This window comes from Symphalangus syndactylus, chromosome 21 (genome assembly GCF_028878055.3).
Source record: "Symphalangus syndactylus isolate Jambi chromosome 21, NHGRI_mSymSyn1-v2.1_pri, whole genome shotgun sequence".
NCBI lineage: Eukaryota > Metazoa > Chordata > Mammalia > Primates > Hylobatidae > Symphalangus > Symphalangus syndactylus.
The window spans coordinates 26,418,008-26,439,916 of NC_072443.2; positions in this window are offsets into that span (position 1 = coordinate 26,418,008).

Genomic DNA, 21,909 nt, shown 5'->3' on the forward strand with positions numbered 1-21,909 from the left:
TTTCACCATGTTGGCCAGGCTGGTCTCGAACTCCTGTTCTCGTGATCTGCCCGCCTTGGCCTCCCAAAGTGTTGAGATTGCAGGCGTGAGCCATCATGCCTGGCCAAGGTGGGATTATTCTTCTTGTGAATCTACTGGAGAATCTACATTTGTTACAAATAAGACAAAAACTCAGAGGGTCCACCCAAGGTGGGCTTAGAATTTGAATCTGTCTGCATTTGTCTTGATTAAAAATATATCATGATATTCAGGATGGAAAATTTATACTTTAGGTGGAGGCCTTGTCTCTCTCCAAACTTTTCCACAATGACTCTGAAGTATTTCTCAAAATGCAGTTCTTATGTCAATCATCTATGATGACTAGTTCCCGGTAGCCTTCTGGATAAAAATCTAAAGATTAATCATGGCACCTCAGACCGCAGACTAGCTCTTTAATGTCATCTCTTCTCTCTGGCCCTCTCATGCATTATTTTCTAGTTACATTGAACTGTCTACTATACCTTGGCTACTACATTTCTCATCTCCTTGTATTTGGATTTGTGATTCCTACACTCTGTAAACCTATTTTACAAATTAGCTTGGATAACTCTTATTCATTTTCTAGAATGCAATTACTCCTTCAAGGAAACTCCCTTAATTTTACACCAATGTCCCAACCCCAACTGAGATTTTCGTTCCTCCTGGATATTCTTTGTTCATTTAACTATCACCCACTACACTGTAAGTTCCTTTTTCCTAGAAATGTTATCTTTTATTTACCAATCTATAATGCTTAGCTGTGTCTGATATACAGTAAGCTTCAGTCAGGGTTTGTTGAATGAATAAGTGGGGTAAGTCAGGAGTGAGGATCTGGGAAAGGTGCCTTTGAAGTTGGCCAGCCCTTTGGAACTGGAGTAGATATCATTGAATATCTTAGTCATTGAGTAATAGATCATTTTTGTCTTTTGCTATATTTGCTGCTTTTTCTTTACCTTGGTATTTAATAAAGTCTCTTTTAAAGTTCTAGCCTCCCTAAACTGTGCTAAGAGAAACATGGAAGAGATTTTGTTTGTGCTTTAGATAGAGCAAAGAAAGGGCATTCCATCCCTCCTGAGGCTAGCGAGATGGTGGCAGCAATATCTGAAATGTGAGAATCTCAAGAGGAAAGCAAGGACTTCAAGGAGAGTGAAAGAACTACTGGGTCAATTGTTTTTCCAGAAATAAGAAAAGCCTGGAGGTTTGAGGTTTTGTTTTAATAAGGAAAATCCCATTTTCTTCCAGTGCCTTTCCACTGTCTCCTTTTAACCATATTCTCCTCACTTTGCCAGGCTGCCCAGTTCCTTTATGCTGTCCTCTGGACATAGAGTTGCTACAACCTTTTCTGGATTCTTACACCTGCTATGGTTGGGAGCCTTTCCCAGACAGCAGTCACCTAAACAGGACATTTACCCTTACAGGTGCTGAGTGTTTATGGCTGAATGTACCTTGCTTCATAGGAGCAGGTTTCACTCCAAAATGTGTGGCTTAATACAGCAATCATTTTGATATCTCCCATGTTTCCATGGGTTTACTATGTTCAGCTTGGTATGATTCTGCTGCTCTTGCTTGCGGTTTCTCATGTGGTTGCAGTCAGACGATGACTATTTCCCCATCTGCAGGCTGCTGTTAAAATCTGGAGGCCTGTGTGAGATACTGGGAGGGCTGAACCTCCCTCCTTCTCCATGTAGTCTCAGGACTTCTCTATAATGATGTCTTAATGATGTGTCTTTGTGATAGCTGGACCGGAGAAGAATACTTTTTTCTTTTTTTTTTTTTTCTTTCTGAGATGGCGCCTTGCTGTGTTGCCCATGCTGGAGTGCAATGACGTGATCTCGGCTCACTGCAACCTCCACCTCCAGGGCTCAAGTGATTCTCCTGCCTCAGCCTCCTGAGTAGCTGGGATTACAGGCATGCGCCACCATGCCTGGCTAATTTTTGTATTTTTAGTTGAGACAGGGTTTCACTATGTTGGCCAGGCAGTCTCGAATTCCTGACCTCAGGTGATCCTCCCACCTTGGCATCCCTAATTGTTGGGATTACAGGCATGAGCCACTGCACGCAACAGGAAGAAGACTTCTTATGTAGCCACTCAGAGTTCCCAAAACCAAGCAAAGGGAGGCAGAGGGGTCACTATGTCACTCCTAATATGTAGTATTGTTCATGGAAGTCACAGGGAAGCACAGATTTATTGTGGGAGGGGACTACACAAGATTATGAATGTCAGAAGGCGTGGTTCATTGGGGACATCTTTTAAAACTAGCTAACTCATTATCATAGGACACTTACATTTTAATAAACAATCGATAGGTTTTTTTCTTAAATAATTTTAAGCACCAAGACTGTGTGTTCCTTCCTTTCTGCAAAACTTTCTTCCTTTTAGCTTTCTACTCAAATTCTCTATCACTTTCACTCACCACTCTCTCCATCACTTCCACTTCCTTACTACTTGTCTCCATCACTTTCCTTGGTTCTGGTTCCTTTGCTTTTCTCCCCCAAAACTGGCAAGACTCAACACCCAGGTCTTGTCACTCTCTCTTACTAAGCTTCCATTGTGTTTTCCCCATAGAGTTAAACTCATTACAGTCCGTTTATGAGTTCTCCTTGACCTTCTTCACTGAGTCCACCTCCCACCACTCTTTCTGTGTGTCCTAAGCTCTAGTCATCTTTGAACATCAATACTTTCTTGAGTAAGATACGTTCCTTCATATCTTTATGCTGTTCCAGATACTGTTTCTTCTGACCAGAAGGAAGAAACATGTTTCTAAACTGCTTAATGTTCTCTAGTCTGCTCTTGGAACAAGTTAGAAGAATGTTCCTCTCCTTCAGCTTCCTCTGCATGATTGATTTCTCTTTCTTCTTCCTTTTCATAGCACTTTTGATATAGAATTGATTTTATTGCATTGTAAACACTTCAGAGTGTCTCTCTTTCCAGAGATGTCGTATTCATCTCTGTGTCTTCTCACTCTAGTGTTTCACAGTGTCTAAAATATAGATGTTACTATCATACTGAATTGGCTGGCTGAATTATTTTATTCTTATTTTCCTTCCTCAACTATTACCTCTATGTTGGTGCACATACTTTTCTATAACCCTTTAGCTATGAAATCACATTTCATATTGCCTATTGGAATTTATACTTAGTCTCCTATGGTCACCTCAAAAATAGTATTTCTAGAGCCACATTTACTGTCTTTCCCTCCCAAATTTCATAATCTCTTTCAGTGAAACCACCACTATCCCAGTTAATAAGAGTAACTTTTGTTCCCTTCATTCATCCAAATCAGTCAGTCTTAGATTTTAGGTATTATTTTCTTTTGACATTGCTGTCATATTTACTTTCGTGAATATATCCTTACTGACATCCTTTTAGCCCAGACCTTCTCATGCGTGAATGATCACCTTGCTATTTTGCCTTGTTTTCCTCTCTAATCCCTTCCTCTCTCATGGCTTGGCTGATATTCGTCTTCTTCTTCTTCTTTTTTTTTTTTTTTTGAGATGGAGTCTCACTCTGTCGCCCAGGCTGGAGTGCAGTGGCAGGATCTTGGCTCACTGCAAACTCCGCCCCACAAGTTCAAGCGATTCCCCTGCCTCAGCCTCCCAAATAGCTGGAATTACAGGCACCTGCCACCACGCCCAACTAATTTTTTTTGTATTTTTAGTAGAGACAGGGTTTCGCCATGTTGGCCAGGTTGGTCTCCAACTCCTGCCCTCAGGTGATCCCCCTGCCTTGGCCTCCAAAAGTGCTGAGATTACAGGTGTGAGCCACCGGGCCCAGCATAGGCTGATTTTTCTAAAACAACTCTTTCACAGTGTTGCTCTGGTGCTCCTAGAAATGGTGTTTGCTGTCAAATTAAATCTACTCTTCTGCTTGCTTCTCACTGCCTTCCACAATCCAAACCCCACTCCGCCAATCTTTCTCTGTTTCCCCCCTTTTAAATAGCATCCACCCACACTGCCTTTCCTCATTGATTCTGGCTTAAATGAACACTTGTTCAATCCCAGTTGCAAGGTCAATCTGTCTGGAAGGTTCTCCTCTTGCCCCTTTCCCCTTCTCACATGTCAATGTCCTTCCCATCCTTCCAGGATGTGTTCAAGTTTGAATCATTTATTATTTTTCTTTCAACTTCCTCCTGCCTTCCCTACTCTCTCTGAGCTCTGAGTGCAGAAATATTATGTCAGAACCACTGTGTTTACTGTGCTTTACCAACATATGTGCTTCTTGAGGTGGCAGATTATGGTTTATCTTCCTCAGTAATTCTCACAGTGTCGTAATTTCCAGCACCATGCTGTGTAGTAGACGACCATGTAACATTAGTGGGTAAATTACATGAGCTTGTTGTGGTGGCATTTTCTGGGTCATCATCTATAGACCAGTGGGATGATATTTTCTCAAGATAATTTTAAAACGCAAGAAAAAAGAAGGCTTCTCCTTTCTTATTTCCAGACAAGATATCCCCTACCTTGTCCCTGGATGATAGAACTGGATATTGTAAAATAATAGTAATTAGTATTTGAATGCCATTTAACTGTTTATAAAGCACCTTCACTGATATTTGCTTATTCATAATTCCGTAAGTTCTTCTAAAATTACTATACACTTTGAGGCTGGTGGTGTGATGTGTGAAGATGAGATAGAGGAAGTAAGGGTGGAGGATTTGGATTTGCAAAAACATTTGATACTGTATTGCTTTTCATTGGTCTCAAGGAAGTCTATTTCTAGGAGTATTGAGAAAGATATATATGTATATATCTTAACCCATTTACTAGAAAATGGGTTTACTTCTCTAATGTTTTAGCAATAAAGAGAATTCCAGATATACAGCAAATAAATCTGAATATTAGTCAGCCCTCAGGAGCTGCTGATAGCAAAAGACTGAAGAGCCTATATTTCTATATTCAGATCATACTACAGAAGGATTTCAAGCTTCTCTTTCTTAAGCCAGCTTTTATGATTTAATAGTTTTTCTGTTATGAAAATAAAGCAGATGACACAAAATTTCAGAGAAAGACAGCAAAAGGAAGAGCCAAAGAAAAGAAGGAGTGGAAGTGAAAAACGCTTCAGTGAAAAAAATGGAGAGCTGACACTTTGGCACCAAAAAGTTAATGCTTATTTTTAAGATTATATCGCCACCTAGTAAATCAGCTCAGAAATACATCCACAGAAAACGACAGCTTGTCTGGTGCGGAGCTCTAATCCTCTGGTTAGCAGTTCCTGGGAGCACCTTTCCTTCTAAACATCTGCACACACAAGTGTGCTACCTGCGCATGCTTTTAGAGTTCTCATTGTTCAGGCTCAGCCCACGTTCTCCTGTTCATTTAGAGCAATGTGATGGAAAAGTCAACAGCACACATTTTAGAAATGAAAACAAGCCAAGGATTTCTATCAAGGAACCTGTTATCTACTCTTGAAAAATGATTAGTTAAAACCATACATATTATCATTTGCCAGTTCTGAATAATTTAATTCTGGGCTTTTCATTAATGAAAATATTTTGCATTTTCTACTTTCATTCTATATAGAACAGAAGTGGTCTGTTCGTGGTCTGTCTTGTTTAGGAAGCATTGGAACTATGGAATTAAAAACACTAAACACTGCTTAAAATTTTTCTTGTCTTTAGTTTTTCTGTTATTGCAAATAATCCTTTATTTCTTCTGCAGTGTTTGTTTGTACTGAATGCTTTACGCTTGATCACCCACCCTGATTCTGTTTTTGTATAAAAAGCTTGTTAGCTTGATAAAACACTGCACAGGGTTTTAGTTTGTTGCTCAATAGATGATTATCTGGGTGGCATCCTGGCTATAGTCCTTGCTAGTTCCAATTTTTAAATCTGTGAGATAGGGATAACAATAGTGCACACATCATTTGGCATTTGGGAGAAATAAATTAAGCAGCATGTGCTCAACAATGTTAACTATTATTATTAATAATAAAAATAGATCAATTAGAAATGGCAGAAACAAAGGATAGAGACTGATTTCATCTTGCTCAGTAGATCAAAATGGCACAGGAGATCAAAATGTTTTAACCAAACACATAGATACAGATAAAGAAGGCATATATTCTGAGACTAGAAAACCATTCATTCTTAAAAATTCAGGTGATTAAATTTTTAAAAATTATTAAATTTTAATCATATTTAAAAATAATTGAATTCAAGTACTTAGAAACCTTGAAAATATACCTCCATTCTTCTTCCTGTGGTATCTTTTTTTGAAATAAATCTATCCTCACTTCAGCCTTCCAAATAATGTCTCCATTTTATTTTGAGGGCTGTTTAGAATAAACATGATTAAAGAAATTAGCCAAGAGTTTAGGGTATGAAGTGGGAGAGGGGAGATTTTTGTTACGAGAGCCTTTTTCATGGGGGTTATCAGGCATAAAAGCATCAATTTTGCTTAACCCAGACGTGGCAGATTCTGCTATTTATCCCAGAATAACCGTTGTTTTTCCTTTTCTTTCAATAGAACTTTGTGCTGGTACATAATTATACAGCCAAATATGCCCTAGCTTCTTAAGTGTGGCATCAGCTGTGTGATATGTGCTAACTTTGGTGCCGTGCCTTTATGAAGAACATGCATTTTCTTCTCCCCTTGTCTTTTTCTACCTTTCTGCTGGCTGGAATGTGGATATGATGATGGGAATGGAACAGCCACTGGACCAAGAGAAGGAAGCTAAGTTTTAAACAGAAATAGAGCAACAAGGTAAAAGAAGCCTGGCTTCCCATCACTTCTGATGTGCCATAACAACCCTGGAATGTCTATGCAGACCTTACCTGAGAAATAAGCCAACGCCTATCTGACTTAAGCTTAAATATTTTTTTTTAGTTTCTTTATTACAGTAGCCTAAACTGTACTACAACTAATTCTAATAGTCTACAAAGAGTAACAAGCCCTAGAAATATGAATATAAAATTATAGATTTTAAGTTAGGCGTCTGCACCACTGCAAGGCACTGCTTCCCAAAGAGTGGTCTTTCATTTGATACTGGACTTTTATCAAAGAAAAAAGACTTTTAATGTATACCAAAAAAGGTCCTCTTAATAGGTGGTAGGAGGATTCTCTTGTGTGGGGCTATCAAAGCGGTATCCCTCTTTCTTAAAAAAAAAAAAAAAATGGAGAGGCTACGAAGAAATTAACTCAGGATAGAAGGTGGCTTGTCTGGTTATCTGGCATCCAAGCTTCTTGTAGAACAAAAAAACAAGTGCAGATGAAAATGACAGGGAAAGAGGAGGGCTCTGGATCTGAGCACAGTGTGTTGGAGGAGGCATGGAAAAGGCCATAGGTTGTTGAACAGATCAAAGCAGCCTTTGGAGAGAAGATAAAAACATTAATTGGAATTTATTAACATATTTGCTACCTACATTACAATGTCCTATTTTCTATCTCCTCTAATAATAGTTAATGATTATTGCACACTTTCTAGGTGCCAGACTCTGTTCTAGGGTTTTACATCTGTAATAATGTAATCTTTACAGAAACTCTCTGAGGCAGTGCTATTATTTTTATTTATGTTTTCCAGATAAATAAAATGAAGCATCAAGGGGCGAAATTACTTAGTAAAAGTCATCCTTGCTAGTAACTTTGGCATTTGAACTCAAGCATTTTGCCCTAACCAATATGCTCTACTATCTTTATATAATGTTTACTAAATTCTCCATTGCTGGCCATTATCTTCAGACAAGCGGATTTGGGTTACACAGGAGCTTCAGAAAGAGGACATAACTGAAGACATTGTTATATTTAGTAAATCAATATACATTATCATACTAAAGGCTTCCCAGTAAATAAATCTGCTTAACTCTGTTTAATTCAGAATTTCCCAAATGTACTTGATCACAGAACTAATGTATTGAGCACTGGCTATTGCCACTCCGAGAAGCTAGTGTTTCACTGAACAAACTTCTCAAATTCTTGGGGAGAAAAATATATTGACCTGGGTGTCAGGGGGCCCATATTTTGGTTCTGATTTGGTACCTTCTTGTTTACATAGCTTTGGGCAAGTCACTGTAGACTTCTGGGATTTCACTTCTTTTTATTCTTTTCGTTTTCTTTTCTTTCTTTCATTTTATTTTATTTTATTTTTTGAGGCAAGGTCTTACTTTGTTGCTCAGGCTGGAGTGCAGTAGTGCAATCATAGCTCACTGCAGCCTCACTCTCCTGGGATTAAGCAATCTTCTCAATTTAGCCTCCTGAGTAGCTGGGACTATGGGCATGGATCACCACGCCCAGCTAATTTTTATTATTATTATTTTTTGTAGAGCTGGGATCTTGCTATGTTGCCCAGGCTGGTCTTCAACTCCTGGCCTCAAGTGATCCTCCTGCCTCAGCCTCCCAAAGTGCTAGGATTAGAGGTGTGAGCCATGTCTGGCTAGATACTTGATCTAATAAAACAGTGTCCAAGTTGATGCGGTGACGAGTGACATGTGAGCTTTAAGGACTAGGCTTGTATTTGGAAAAAGTGAAAGCAGAGATACAGCTATAAAAAATCTAGACAATTAAATCCAGTTCTAAGCAAAAAGAGAATAAATAGAACCAGGGAAATTCTGTACTGAGAGATTTTCCTTAAGCATTTGAGTACTGGCATCAAAGAATATGTATGACAGATGATCCATAAGTATTTCTTTGGGCTCTGAATTTAGCCTTCATAAACATGGGGACTTCACTGATTTCCATGCTACCTCAGATCCCTACCGGTATCTTTCTCCAATTTGTGACCCACAATATCCAACCAGTTATTTTTCATCTATCTTGTTCATATAGTACCTTGGCCACATTGTAAAGGAATAACTCAAGCAGATTAGACGGTTAATCTTTGGCCAGGTGAGTAAGACAGAAGAAAATATTTCAGACAGAGAAAGTAGCATATGCAAAGGCTCAAGTGTAAGAAAGAGTAAGATAGGTTCAGTAATCTTGGGATAGTGCAGACTGGTGGAATGTGTGTTCATGGGATTTTTGTAGGTGTGGAGTTTGATGAAGAAGGAGGATTCCAGAGAGAAGTGACTGGAAATGTAAGCTGGGTTTGGGTGGTGGAGTATGTTCCATGTGCTATATTCAGGATGCCTCTCCCAGCATAGACTCAAGTTTTAGATATATCTTAATAGGAATTTCCAGAAGTTAGGCATAAAAGGAAATCCCTTTATTCTGATGAGATTCCATAACTCTTTATGTGTCTTGGGAAAATTAGGATATAAGCTAGAGTACAAGTGATAACCCAATTCTGTTCTAATAGAATAATTCAATTATCGTGGTACTGTCATTCGGTGTATCGTGAATTTGCAGGTGTATGTTTATTTTCATAGAAATAATTTCCCATCTTTCTATAAAGCGATAATTCCTACAATAACATCCTGATGATATTGACTGCCTTATAAATAAGTCTACTCTACATGACGGGGTTCTTCTGGAACTTTTCAAACTAAATTCACCTCTGGATGAGACCAGAATAAAAGAGAAATTTATGCTTTAAATATAATTGTTGTAATTTCTGAAGACCACTGGTTAAGGCAAATCTAGTTAACGAATAGGAAACCTTGATTTATATGACATTCTCTACCTGGTCTCAGCCTATTCAGCCTCATTTATCCCTATCCATTTCCTTCTTACCTCACAGTCTCACACACCTGCTGTCTGCCCTCTTTGTGTCCTTCACTATTTCCCAAAAATTCCTGCCCATTTATGCTAAGCTTTGAACATACTATTTTCTCTATCTGGTGAAGGTAAAGACTTACCTTTGGCTGGTGTAATAATATTTTGGTAAAATCTAAGTAATTCTTGACATCAATTGCTTACTGTCAAGAGGGTCAGTTATTAGTAATCTTGCAGTCTGGTGGGAGAAAAGAAATTGAAGAGGGATGAGAAAAGGGGACTTATCCCCCAACTTCTTTTTTCAGAGATAGCCTCTGTATTCCAAATTTATAGCTAGTAATTTAGAGGAGAAATATTCCTCAGTAAAATGTACCTGGAAGAAAAAAGAGTGGGGGTAACAGGAGAGAGGGATGAAGGAAGGAAACAAGGAGGAGGAAACTATTCTAGGTACTCTGCTTTCTGAGCCAGTAAACATAATCTCATTTAATCCTTGCTACAATCCTGTGAGCTTAGAGTACTAATTCCATTTTACTTTTAAGGGAAGAATACTCAAAAAGTAGATAATATTTCCAAGGTTATGTAGCCAACTAAATAATGGAGTTAGAATTTAAATCCAAGCTTTAAAGACTCAGAAGTCTACCACTCTTACCAATGGCTCTACTTAGTGCCTTATTGCAGTAACGTAAAAAATAAATGAGATCAAGATATTATTGGGATGGTAATTGTAGTCTCCTGATTTACAGCCCCATCCCATTTGAACTATTGTCTTTTGGATAGGAAGGTTCATGTTTTATCTGTAACCATCAACATTGGCCATCTATACCGGGTGTGGCAGCTTACACCTGTAATCCTAGCACTTTCGGAGGCCAAGCTAGGTGGACCGCCTCGGCTCAGGAGTTTGAGACCAGCCTGGACAACATGGGGAAACCCTCTCTTTACCAAAAATACAAAAAACTAGCTGGGTGTGGTGGCACATCTGTGATCCTAGCTACATAGGAGGATGAGGTGGGAGGATTGCTTGAGCCTGGGAGGTGGAGGTTGCAGTAAGCCAAGATAGTAATCCTGGGCGACAGAGGAAGACCTCATCTAAAAACAAAAGAAAACAAAAACACAAAAAACAAAAAACAAAAAACAAACCCAAAACAAAATACAGCCATCTACTTAAGGCCATCTACTTAAGGCCATCTACTTAGTTATTTGACATATGGCATTCCTTATATATATATTTTTGAAAATGATTTAAAGTCTTACATAATTTTTGACTACTTCGTACAGAGTATCCATCATAGATAATTCTTGACCTTAAAATTATTGTAAATTCAATGCCTTGCTGTTTATAATGCATTAAACTAAACTAAACTAAATAGAATGGGCTAAACTAAACAAAATCCCTGTTAGGCTGGGAATTTAATAAGTCACATTCTAAAAGTCCCAGAAGCTCTGAATTATTTGGTTATAATATTTAGAATCACTGTGAAACTGTGTTACAAAGTAAGGGTAATGGGGAGAGATAAAGGAAAAGGAGGAGGCTTCTATAATGTTTAAGGTTGTTGCAAGAATAGTGACGTCTAAGAATAAGCTTGGATGTCCTACAGCATCAGACAATGGTAGTGCAAAAAGGAATCCTGTAATAACAACAGTTTAAAGGGAAAAATTGCTTCACTTTACCCCATCCTGGTCTATATAAGATGTTTGATCTTTCCAGTTGACTGAAGTAAGCTCTTAATAGAATCCTTGATAACAAAAAATAACGAAGTAAGGGTAAGATAAATGCTTTTAAAGCCACCAAAATTCAAGTGGGCAAGTGATATAAGGGTTAATTCCTTGCTGTTAAATTTTCTAATAAAATTGGCAACAGGCTGTTAAAAGTTTATTAGCTTGATGCTGGTTAATCATCCTTACTGTTTCTATTTTGGACCACAGTAAAGGAACACAAACCAAATTAACCAGCACATGAGCCCTTTATAAGAATCTCTTTAAAATAATTTACTTAGCTTATTTACTCCCACTTTTTGAGTTCTCTGAACTATAGAATTCTCCAAATGAATCAGTACCCCAATTTGTTTGCCAGAATATGAAGATGAAAAGAAAAACGAGCTCTCTTACAATACCCTCTGGGACTAATTACTCTGATCTGACTAGACTGGTTGTTAGATCTGAATTATAGTCATGAATAAGTTAGATCTTAATTAAAGTCATGTATGGGGTCTAAAAGGCAATGTCAAACAGGCAAAAAAGCTGTTTTGTAGTAAGCGGAAATGAGTATTATAGTGCTTCGTGAGACATTGGGCTTCATGTTAGAAACCTATCTTCTGAGATGTAGAAGAAATTTCAGGTTTAAAAAAAACCCATCTTCTCTCTCTATATATGGTCCTTTCTAAAGGTGAAACCAAATTAATTTTGGGATTTCCACTAATGTGAATGAAATGATGTTTTCAAAATTAGCTTCTTTATTTTCTTTTACCTGCAAATGTATGGCAGCTTTTATTTAATGTTTTAAACTTTCTCAATAGTTACCAACATCTTGTGTGAGTAGGAAACAAAGAAGCAAGAAAGGTTTTTAATTGATTGGATAACGTAAGAGAATTTCCTCCTGGTAGAAGGTGTTGAATATTAAAAAATAGCTCTGGAGTAGATAACACAATTTTCTTTTCTAGAGGTTTTTAAATTTAAAGAAGTTTCACTCAGAAAACAGGTGGATGAACTACATCTATGTTTCTTGACCTATTCTTTTTGACTGAAGAATAAGAATGTTCTAAATGCGTCACAAGCTACCTGAAGGAAGTGGGGTATTGAACATGTATACACAAACCCAAACATCAGTGGCAACTATGCTGTTAGGACTAATCGAAGAATCCCAAAGCCAGAAGGGAAGTCAAGCTGAGCTTTGGTTTCAACATGAATGAACAGCCTTGGAGAAATGGTGAGGAGGGACTCTAGGCCGCTGTGTAAGAGTAGCCAGATGCCAAGCCACACACGAGAGAAGATTCCAGAGAGAAATTAATCTTCCTGAGAGTTTTCATTTATGTTAGGATTCCTAATCATTTCCTCAGTGGAGGGGAAGAGGCATGCATCCTCGCATCTGAATAGGACGTATGAGTTTACAAAATCCTCTCACGTTTACAGTGAGTTACTACATGAACAGAAGCAATCATTCTCATTTCATAATTGGTGAAATGGAGACAAAGAAATTTAGTGATTTGCTCACAGCCAAACAGCTGGAAAATGGTTGGGATAGACCTCAAAGGCAAGTCTTCTGACTCTATGATTGGTATTTTTCAGATACGGTGTATCCTTCCACTTCTTTAAAGTGTTCAAAGTCCTCCTTTGCTGGGAAGTGAGATAGGAAAGGAAGCTCAATGATTATCTGTTTTAAGGAAATTATTTTGAGACAGAGTCTCGCTTTATCGCCCAGACTGGAGTGCAGCGCGCGATCCTGGCTTACTGCAACCTGCCGGAGTCAAGCAAATCTCCTGCCTCAGCCTCTGAAGTAGCTGGGATTACAGGCACGCACCATCACGCCCAGCTAATTTTTTTGTACTTTGGGTAGAGACAGAGTTTCACCACATTGCCCAGGCTGGTCTGGAACTCCTGACCTCCTGTGATCCGCCCACTTCAGCCTCCCAAAGTGCTAGCAGTACAGATGTGAGCCACCGTGCCCTGTCTGACTTAACATGAATTCTTAGTTTCCAGAGTAGGGCTCTTGGCTATTGGCTTGCAGAACTATGGTCTCGATTTCGACTATCAGATCTGCAAAGTGCAGCATATAACCCCATACTGATAAGTAGTTTGAATGCACTTGTGTAGAATGAGTCACAGACTCTTAAATTCTCTTTCATAACATTGGCTCATAGATTCATATATTGTTAGGGTAAGAATGGAGCTTTATATAATTTAATACAGTGATTTGATTTACATGTGAGGAAATTGTGTCCTAAAGGTGTTGAGCCTGTGCTTATTAGATATATATTATAAATGATGAAATCTCCGGGAAAAGGTTTTTAATGTAAAGAAAATTCCAAAATAGAATAGGAGCCACAAAAACTCTGACCAATGTTTTTTAGTAAGAGTTAGAAGGAAGTTTCTTTGTTAACCAACTTTTTACATTAAGTTTACATAAAAGGATGTTAGTATTACCATGACACATTCATGAAGTGTTGTTATACAATGTCTTAAGAGGTGATGGGTACTGACGATCTGGTATCTAAGAATATTTAATGCACAAAAATGCCACAATTGTGTTGTTCACAGATTTTTTGTTTCATAGCATTTTCTTCAGAATTTTGTAGTCTAAAAGAGCACAGTAATTTGGAGATAAGTCTGCATTCACATATGGATGTGTGCAAAAAGAGGAGCAGTGAATTTTTATTTGTTTGAGATGGAGTCTCTCTGTCTCACAGGCTAGAATGCAGTGGTGCAATCTTGGCTCACTGCAACCTCCGCCTCCCAGGGTCAAGCGATTTTACTGCCTCAGCCTCCCAAGTAGTTGGGATAACAGGTGCACACCACCATGCACAGCAAATTTTTGTATTTTTAGTAGAGACAGGGTTTCACTAGGTTGGACCAGGGTGGTCTCGAACTCCTGACCTCAGGTGATCTGCCTGCCTTGGCCTCCCAAAGTGCTAGGATTACACGTGTGAGCCACTGTGCCTGGCCACAAAGCAGTGAATTTTAAAAGGTATGTCATGTTTTCTGCTGTGCCTGTTTTGAATCATCCATATCTTTGAGTTTGGCCTACAGCATACTTGTTTCTAATCCCAATCCATTCTGAAACAAAATTATCTGCTAATAGTATGATATTCATTAATGCCCTGAATGACTCACATAGGCACTGAAATTACACCTTTCTCAGCAGTTAGAATATAAATCAAGGACATAAAGTGAAAATCATATACAGTCAACGTTGCCCTTGAAATGTCCCATCAAGTATATCACTAAAGCAACCTGAATAGGTTTCATACAGCTAATTTTCCTTGTTGTTTCTTGGAATGAACACCAGATTAAGCATCTGGCTTATTTTTAGGAGTCATATGATACAAACAAAGTATAGCAACTTTAAACCCTGGAATTATAATAAGCATGGAGCACGTGCACAATGTGGACGTACAGAACTGAGACTAATCGAGGAAGAGTGAGCTCTTCCTCTCATATAATTATCACTCTGGGCTATTGACTGACTGACTTAGATAGTGACAGGATTCACCTGCTTTATTTAAATAGTTTGTTCTTTTTCCCTCTTTTGTTTCAAAGTTCTTAGAAGTGAATCAGCCAAGTTAAATGTGTAAATATCACCAGTCTGCTGTGCGTGTTTGTTTTTCGGCCCCCAAAACAATTCTTTCTCTCAGCAAGTAGTAAGTATAATTTAAGGATTCCTCCCATCAGCTATACACATTTATACCAGAATTTTCAGCTTGACACTGAGCTATATCCATTGCTGAGATGCAGGCAGGTCTGGGCAGAAGCCCACTTGCAAAGTGGGTGAAAGGGACCCTAGGACAGAAGTCTGCACAGAAAGAAGTCAGTTTTGCTAAGCTATACAATATTCCTTTTGTTTTGTACTCAAAACCCCAAAAACTATGGAAACGAAGATTTTTCCATTATCTTCTGCAAACACATTTGGTGAGAAAGCCTTAAGTGAACTTAAGTGAGCATGCATACCTCCTCAGAGTCTCTATTGGACCCTCTGGAATATTCAGAGGTTTCACTGTGGATTGTTGGAGTGTTTGATTATAGGAGCTAGCCTAAAACCTGCTGGGGCCTTTATGCAATACATGGTTTTCAGACTGTGCTACATTTTTAAAATTGAAACAATTCTGAATTCTAAAACACATCTGACATTCAGCAAAGGGATTATGGATTTGAGGTATTTGGCCATGCACAGTTTGCACTGTTTTCTACTAAAGTGATTTACTGCAGGCCCTAGGTTTGTAGTTTTGAGCCTGCTTATTGTCTTATCTCTGACATGACCTCTTCATTTATGCTAAAGTTTATAGTTATTGAAAAGGCTAAATGAGAGTGTTTACACTACTGATTTCTCATCTGTACATAAAATCCCTAAATAGAAAGTTTTTGGATTAAATGAAATTTTTGGTTGCTGTCTTTGGCCTTCCTTGGTACCTTAAGTTTGAAAAAGCAGTAAAAACAACTCAACTGTTTAGAAAAGGCAAAATAATAATAATAACAATAATAATAAGTGATTGGGGTATGTCTGGAGAACTCAGGGGCACTGGAGGTGTGTATCTGCCATAGAGTGGCGTGAAGCTAACAGCCTCTTTGTCACTGAGATAGCCGTCATGGCTGTAACTCACTGAGAAGCAGAGAGAAACAACCTGTGCTGTCCAGTATTTCAAAGCCCTTTATTGCTTTATTTGTTTAGAGGTGCATCAGGTAAATGGAGTGCTTATAATTGTAGGTGTAGTACCAGCTATTAAAGCAAATATATTCACAGCCCCTGGAGTTATGCTTCAGTAAAAGTTGTTCTGGATGGCTCAACAGGACTCCTTCTTGGGTAATATGTTTAGTTTTGTATTTTCTCCAATGATGCAGAACGACTTATAGTCAAACATTTTCTCCTGATGATGCCTTTATTTCTGGCATGACCTTCTCTTTGAAGTCCAAAAATAAAAAATATATATATCTAGAACATACATAGAGTGACAGATAAATGTAATGTGCTTCAGGAACTTACTGATTTATTGACCAATAGTCACTTTAAAAAAATCTGTAATACAAAGGCTAATGAAAGAAGGAAGACACTGTAAGGATGATCTTAAATAAAGTATATGTTTAGGCATGATGTCTGAATTCCTACCCTGATGCCTTTTAGCATTGGATATTCTTGCACAGATTTTTCTGCCTAAGAATTTATGTAGAAGAACATGGCAATAGATGCTGTTTAGTAGAAATATTGTATTACAGCTTTCTCTTTGGCAACAACCTGAGTCTTCTCTTGGGAGTGTTTTAACACTTCCTTAATTAGGTCACCTTTGGGAAAAGTGAGTTTCAGGCAAATTGAAAGGTTTCTAAATTCTTTCGGATCACCTGAATACCATTTAGTGTCCTGGTATGTTAATTTGCCAAATGAAACCCCAGGGAAGGAAAATAATTAAGTCTATAAATAAACAAAATAAGTAAATGCTTACTTATAAATGAGAATATCCTATATTTGTGTAAGATCTTTGCTTGCTTTATGGAATAGGATATAAAATATTTGATGAAACTAAGTTTCCATTATAATTCTATCACTTTTTTCCCAAAATGCATTTCCATATTTTTCTTTTCAACATATTTTCAACAGCTTCATAGGTTATAAGGTCATTAGGAGAAATATTTTATCTTCCTCTTGGAACTGCTTATAATGATTAATATAGTGCTTTGAATAAATGGTGGATATCTGCATTATTTTGGAAGAGTATATACTTCATCTTATTAAACCCAGAGTTTCTGGAGTCAAGTGAGAAACAGAAATATAACTAATATGCCTCATGGAATTGTTTGGCCATTTAAAGCAGTAGAAATTTGTGTGTTTCACCATTCCCAAACCCTTCTCCAATGGGAAATTGTTTCTTCTTTTTATCATGTGGTACGACGTGTCTACTAATTAGGTTACCACCAGTTTTTGACATTAGGATTATGCCTTATACTTCTCCAAATGTCAACATATGGAAAGAGAGCTATTGAACTCCTTGGTCTAACCATGTTTGAATCCCACTCTTGGGCTTCTGGGTTATATGACTCAATAAATTCCCTTTTACTTAAGCTGGTTTCAGCTAAGTTTAATTTGCATGTAACTTAAAGTATCCTGACTAATAAATTTTGCATATTTGGAAATGCAAAATGGCTCAATAGAAATAGATTTTTTTTTTCTAGAAATCTTGTCTGCTTTTTCAGAAGCTTACATTAGGTAAAAGATGATACTTTGTATGTAAATTCATAGAATACTCAGTATAATTGAGAAATGTGAAGTGAAATGTTTTAGTTATGTTCAGCAATTGCATAGCTAATAAAACAGCAATAGAAAATTTGCATATTCTCTTATAGTGATAGAAGGATTCAATGTAAAGTACACTTTAAGGAACAACATCTATGTACAAAGATGGCATAATTGCTCACTGAATCAAATGTTACCAATAAGGGCTTAGCAAAACATTGGCTTTTATTCTCACTTATAAAATACATTTTATTTTTCTTGCCCATTTAATTTTATGTCCACACAAAATTCACCTTGATTCTTCCTTTTGCTTTCATCTGTTGCAAAGAAAAATCTTTCTACAGATGCTATGCCTACTTCAGATTTCAGAGTAAAATTTAAAAAAAAAGCTCTCTGTTTTAGTTTCCAAAAGATGATTTTGATTTGCCTTCTGTTTCTAGATACACCCTGCAAGGAAAAAGCCAGACCGCTACAGGTGGTTTGTTTTTTTTTTCCATGTCTTGAACACAAACCGTTCTCTTCTTCTCTTTCTCTCTCCCTCTCTCAACCCACAGTCATTCATTTCCTTCTTTGAAGTGGAAATGTGCTTACCTCCTTTCCAATTTTTATTATTTTGAGACACATTTTATGTTAGCAGGCATGCACAATTTTAAAATCAGACACACATTGATTTCTCATATCTGGCAAGTCAGGTAAAAATTTGGAAACCAAATGTTTATAAATTGCAAAGTTACTTTTAAGGCCCTAATTATTATCAATCACCATATTGCCATAACTATTTTGTATGTTCCCCCAAATAGCATTGCTTTTGATGAATGCAGTGTGATTCAGAGTACTCCCAATACACAGTCATTTGACAGTTTTTTTTTAACACTGGCAAACATGCAGCAGATTTTAAGATACATTAAAAGATGTTTGTCATATCTAGTATCTAATAGATGTAATCAAACAAAGGCTTTTTTCAAGCCCATTCACAAGATTCATTTTATAGGCACAATCTTATGGTAATTTATCATTCATGTTATTCTCTGGATGGTGTGCTTTTGGTTCAGGCAAAGATTTGCATGTCCCTGTCCCTGCTCAGTGTTCATCTACTAGCTAGCATCCTACCTAAGATTAAATGTATGCATTTGGTTTTTGTTCAAGGTTTCTTGTTCCCGCTGGCAAACACAGATGCTCCTTAACTCCTCTCCACCTGAATGTGCACAGAATATAATTATGACAGGAGCTAACATTATCTAAAATGCATTTCCGTTTATGCTTGTAGACCAAGGTCAGAACAATTAATCTGAAAGATGGTAGCACTGCAGATTATGCCAAACAATATTTTCCCAAGGAATGTGATACTATATATCACAAATAGGTAAAATATTCATGCAAATTTTCTGCTGGCCTCTCTGTCAACACAGGTTTACTGTCACTAAATATGAAGTTTACAAAATAGACTGCAGGGAATGCAGACGTTTCTAGTGGTGAGTATTTCATGCATATGTTGTAATAATATCGTGAGGGTTAATTTTATATGTCAGCTTGACTGCGCCATGGAGTGCCTGTATGTGGGGAAATCCCGTGTCTGTTGTAAACATCCCGAGTAGCAGGTATGGTGATGTTAAATAACATCACATTTAGGGATCCCCACCGCACTGTTGCCCAGGCAACTTGTGATATTCAGACAGCATTGCTGGACCATTAAGTTTCTCTAGGTAAAGTCTGGCCCTGTGGGTTGGTGAAGACATAAAGGCTCAGGACACCAGGGTCCTGACACTAAACCACTTTCAAAGGAAATCTTGTGACTCTGATGTTAGAAAGGTAACTTGTTTGTTCTTACGAAAACAAAAATAATGTACAACTTATTTATTTTAAAACATTTAACATTTTTGCAACAAATCAATAATTAAAGAAAGAGCTCTATTAAAACTACTTTCCTTTAGCCTCAAGCTTTCTGAGAACCGGGTAGAACCAATAAAAAAAATCATGTCAAATACTTGGTAAATGTTGATGAGCTAGCACATTTCAAGCATGCTATTGCTAAAACGTCATTCCTGCTGTCAAAAGATGAAATTACAAGAAATTTAGTTATAGATTTAATTGGCTTTTATTTGTGATTCATGACTCAGAGTAGCCTCCATTCTGCAAAACAGAATGAGGAATTCCAATGGGCAATGGCAGAATAGCGGGTTTTGTAAGGAAGGAACAAGAAAACAGAACAATAGAAAAAAAGCTGATTGGTTAACATCAGGTTACTTAGTTTACCTTACTTTGTAAGGGTTAAAACAGAGGGAGCTTTCTTACCACACATTTCAAGTAGACTGAAATGTCCTGTTTTCAGAATAAATTGGTCTGTTGGGAGATCTATGTGCTTCCTTAGTTTTATTATCTGGCGTGTAGCATGAGTGACTTCATTTTCGTTTGACCTAGTTTACTGGGGCTGAGTGCATAAAGGCCAGACCAAAACAACGGTCTTCCATAATTTTGTTGAACACTGCTATGTTTGGAGCTGGAGCTGGCTTGGGAATCTCTGCCAACCCCCAGTTATCTCCCCCTTACCAGGGAAAACACCCATTGCTTGCATTACTATGTATATGGGAGGTATACTCATTTGCATTAGAGTCCTCCATAACCCTCTGTTGGCTATAACTTAGAGTTAAAACCAACTGACAATTAAGCTATCAGGGTAATAATCATTTGGCAGAACTGGAATCTAACACTGTAAACTGTCTTTGTCTTTGACAAAGTTACATAAACAATAGTGGTAGAAAAGGCCAGTCTTGTTAGACCATGGGCCTTTCATTATTCCTGTCCACTATTACTCCTACTGTCATTAATTACTTCACCCTTTGGGGCACAGGAGTCAGGGCTGTAGACAGCAAACTCTGGTGACCTGGTGACTCTACTTTTGACAGCAAGCAGCAACTGTGTTCTTTGAACTAATCAGCTCAATATAAATTTTCCTGTTGAATAGACATGATCTAAAAGACATAAATATTCTGGAATTTAAAGATATTTCGTATCAGCGTAAAAACCATGTTTTTAAAAGTTAATTTTAAAAGCTATGGTCTACGTAGGCTGGATTCTGAGATTCGAGTTTTATTTTCAGCTTAAGTCTATTTAAAAAGCAGGTGTATCATCAGAAAAGAAAATGCTTATATCAAAGAGCAGAAGAATTTGCTCCTGTGAGTGATCATTGTTATGGGACCATTTTATGCAAATTGATCTGTAAACATTTAGCAGTTAGACAACTGATGGGAGGGGGAAGAGTGAAGAAAATTAGTCAGGTGGAGAGCAAGAAAATTACTCCATCTGATTAGAAAAAGATAATAATGGTGTTTTCATGCAGACCAGCAGCATCGTGGTGTTTCTTCATTTCATTTATCTCTCATTTCTGCTTGCTTTGAGGTGAGGGTGAGGAATCTGAGGACTGTGGGACAGCTACATAGTGTGGGAAAGGTGATCAGAAAGAGTACGGCAATGGAATACATTTTAGATTAAGACATGGCTATTCAGGTCTCTCATTAAAGAGATGATCAAAAGCTGGAAATATAATTGTATGACTTTTCGCCCAAAGCCCATTGGAGTTTTCATAGCTACCAACAAATCACGGTTGAGTTAGAAAGAGGTATTCCACCAACACCTGAGGGAAACCAAGAGCTACTTCCTGACATATTTAAGAAATTTTTCTTTTAAATTTTACGTCATAAATACGTACCTTTTAAAAAGTATAGTGTTAAAGAGTAAATTAGCTGTATTTAGTATCTTTCTTATTTATGTAATTAGAGTGTAAAAGTTTACTTGAGTTGAAACTGAAAGAGTAACTATAGTTTGCTTAATTGTACCTGAGTTTGGAACACGAAACCATAATTAAACACACTGTGGCTAAAGTGTACATTTATTCTAACAAATCAAAAATTAAAAAATAATGATGACTGTGATAGCACTGTTCTGTAGCTTGACATTGATGATGGGCACATATATCTGCACTTGTGATAAAATTGCATTGAACTGAACACATACACACACGTACTTATAACTTGTGAAATTAGAATAAAGTCGGTGAATTGTATCAATGTCAATTTCCTGATTGATTGTGCTATATATATATGCAAGATGTTCCGCTGGAAGAAATGGGGCAAAGTGCTCACCAGTGCTCTCTGCATTATTTCTTACAACTGCATGAGAAGCCACAATTATCTCAAAATTAAAAGTTACAATACATGGTGAATATCATGAAATACATTGCTCTTTATATTTTTACTTTCTTACAAATTGATATTTAAGCATTGTAAAAGCTAATACTTTTGAAACTACTCTGAAAAATTATGTAAGAATTCAGAATCAGCATTTTTTTTATATAAAGCAGAAAGTAATAGGCTTTTACT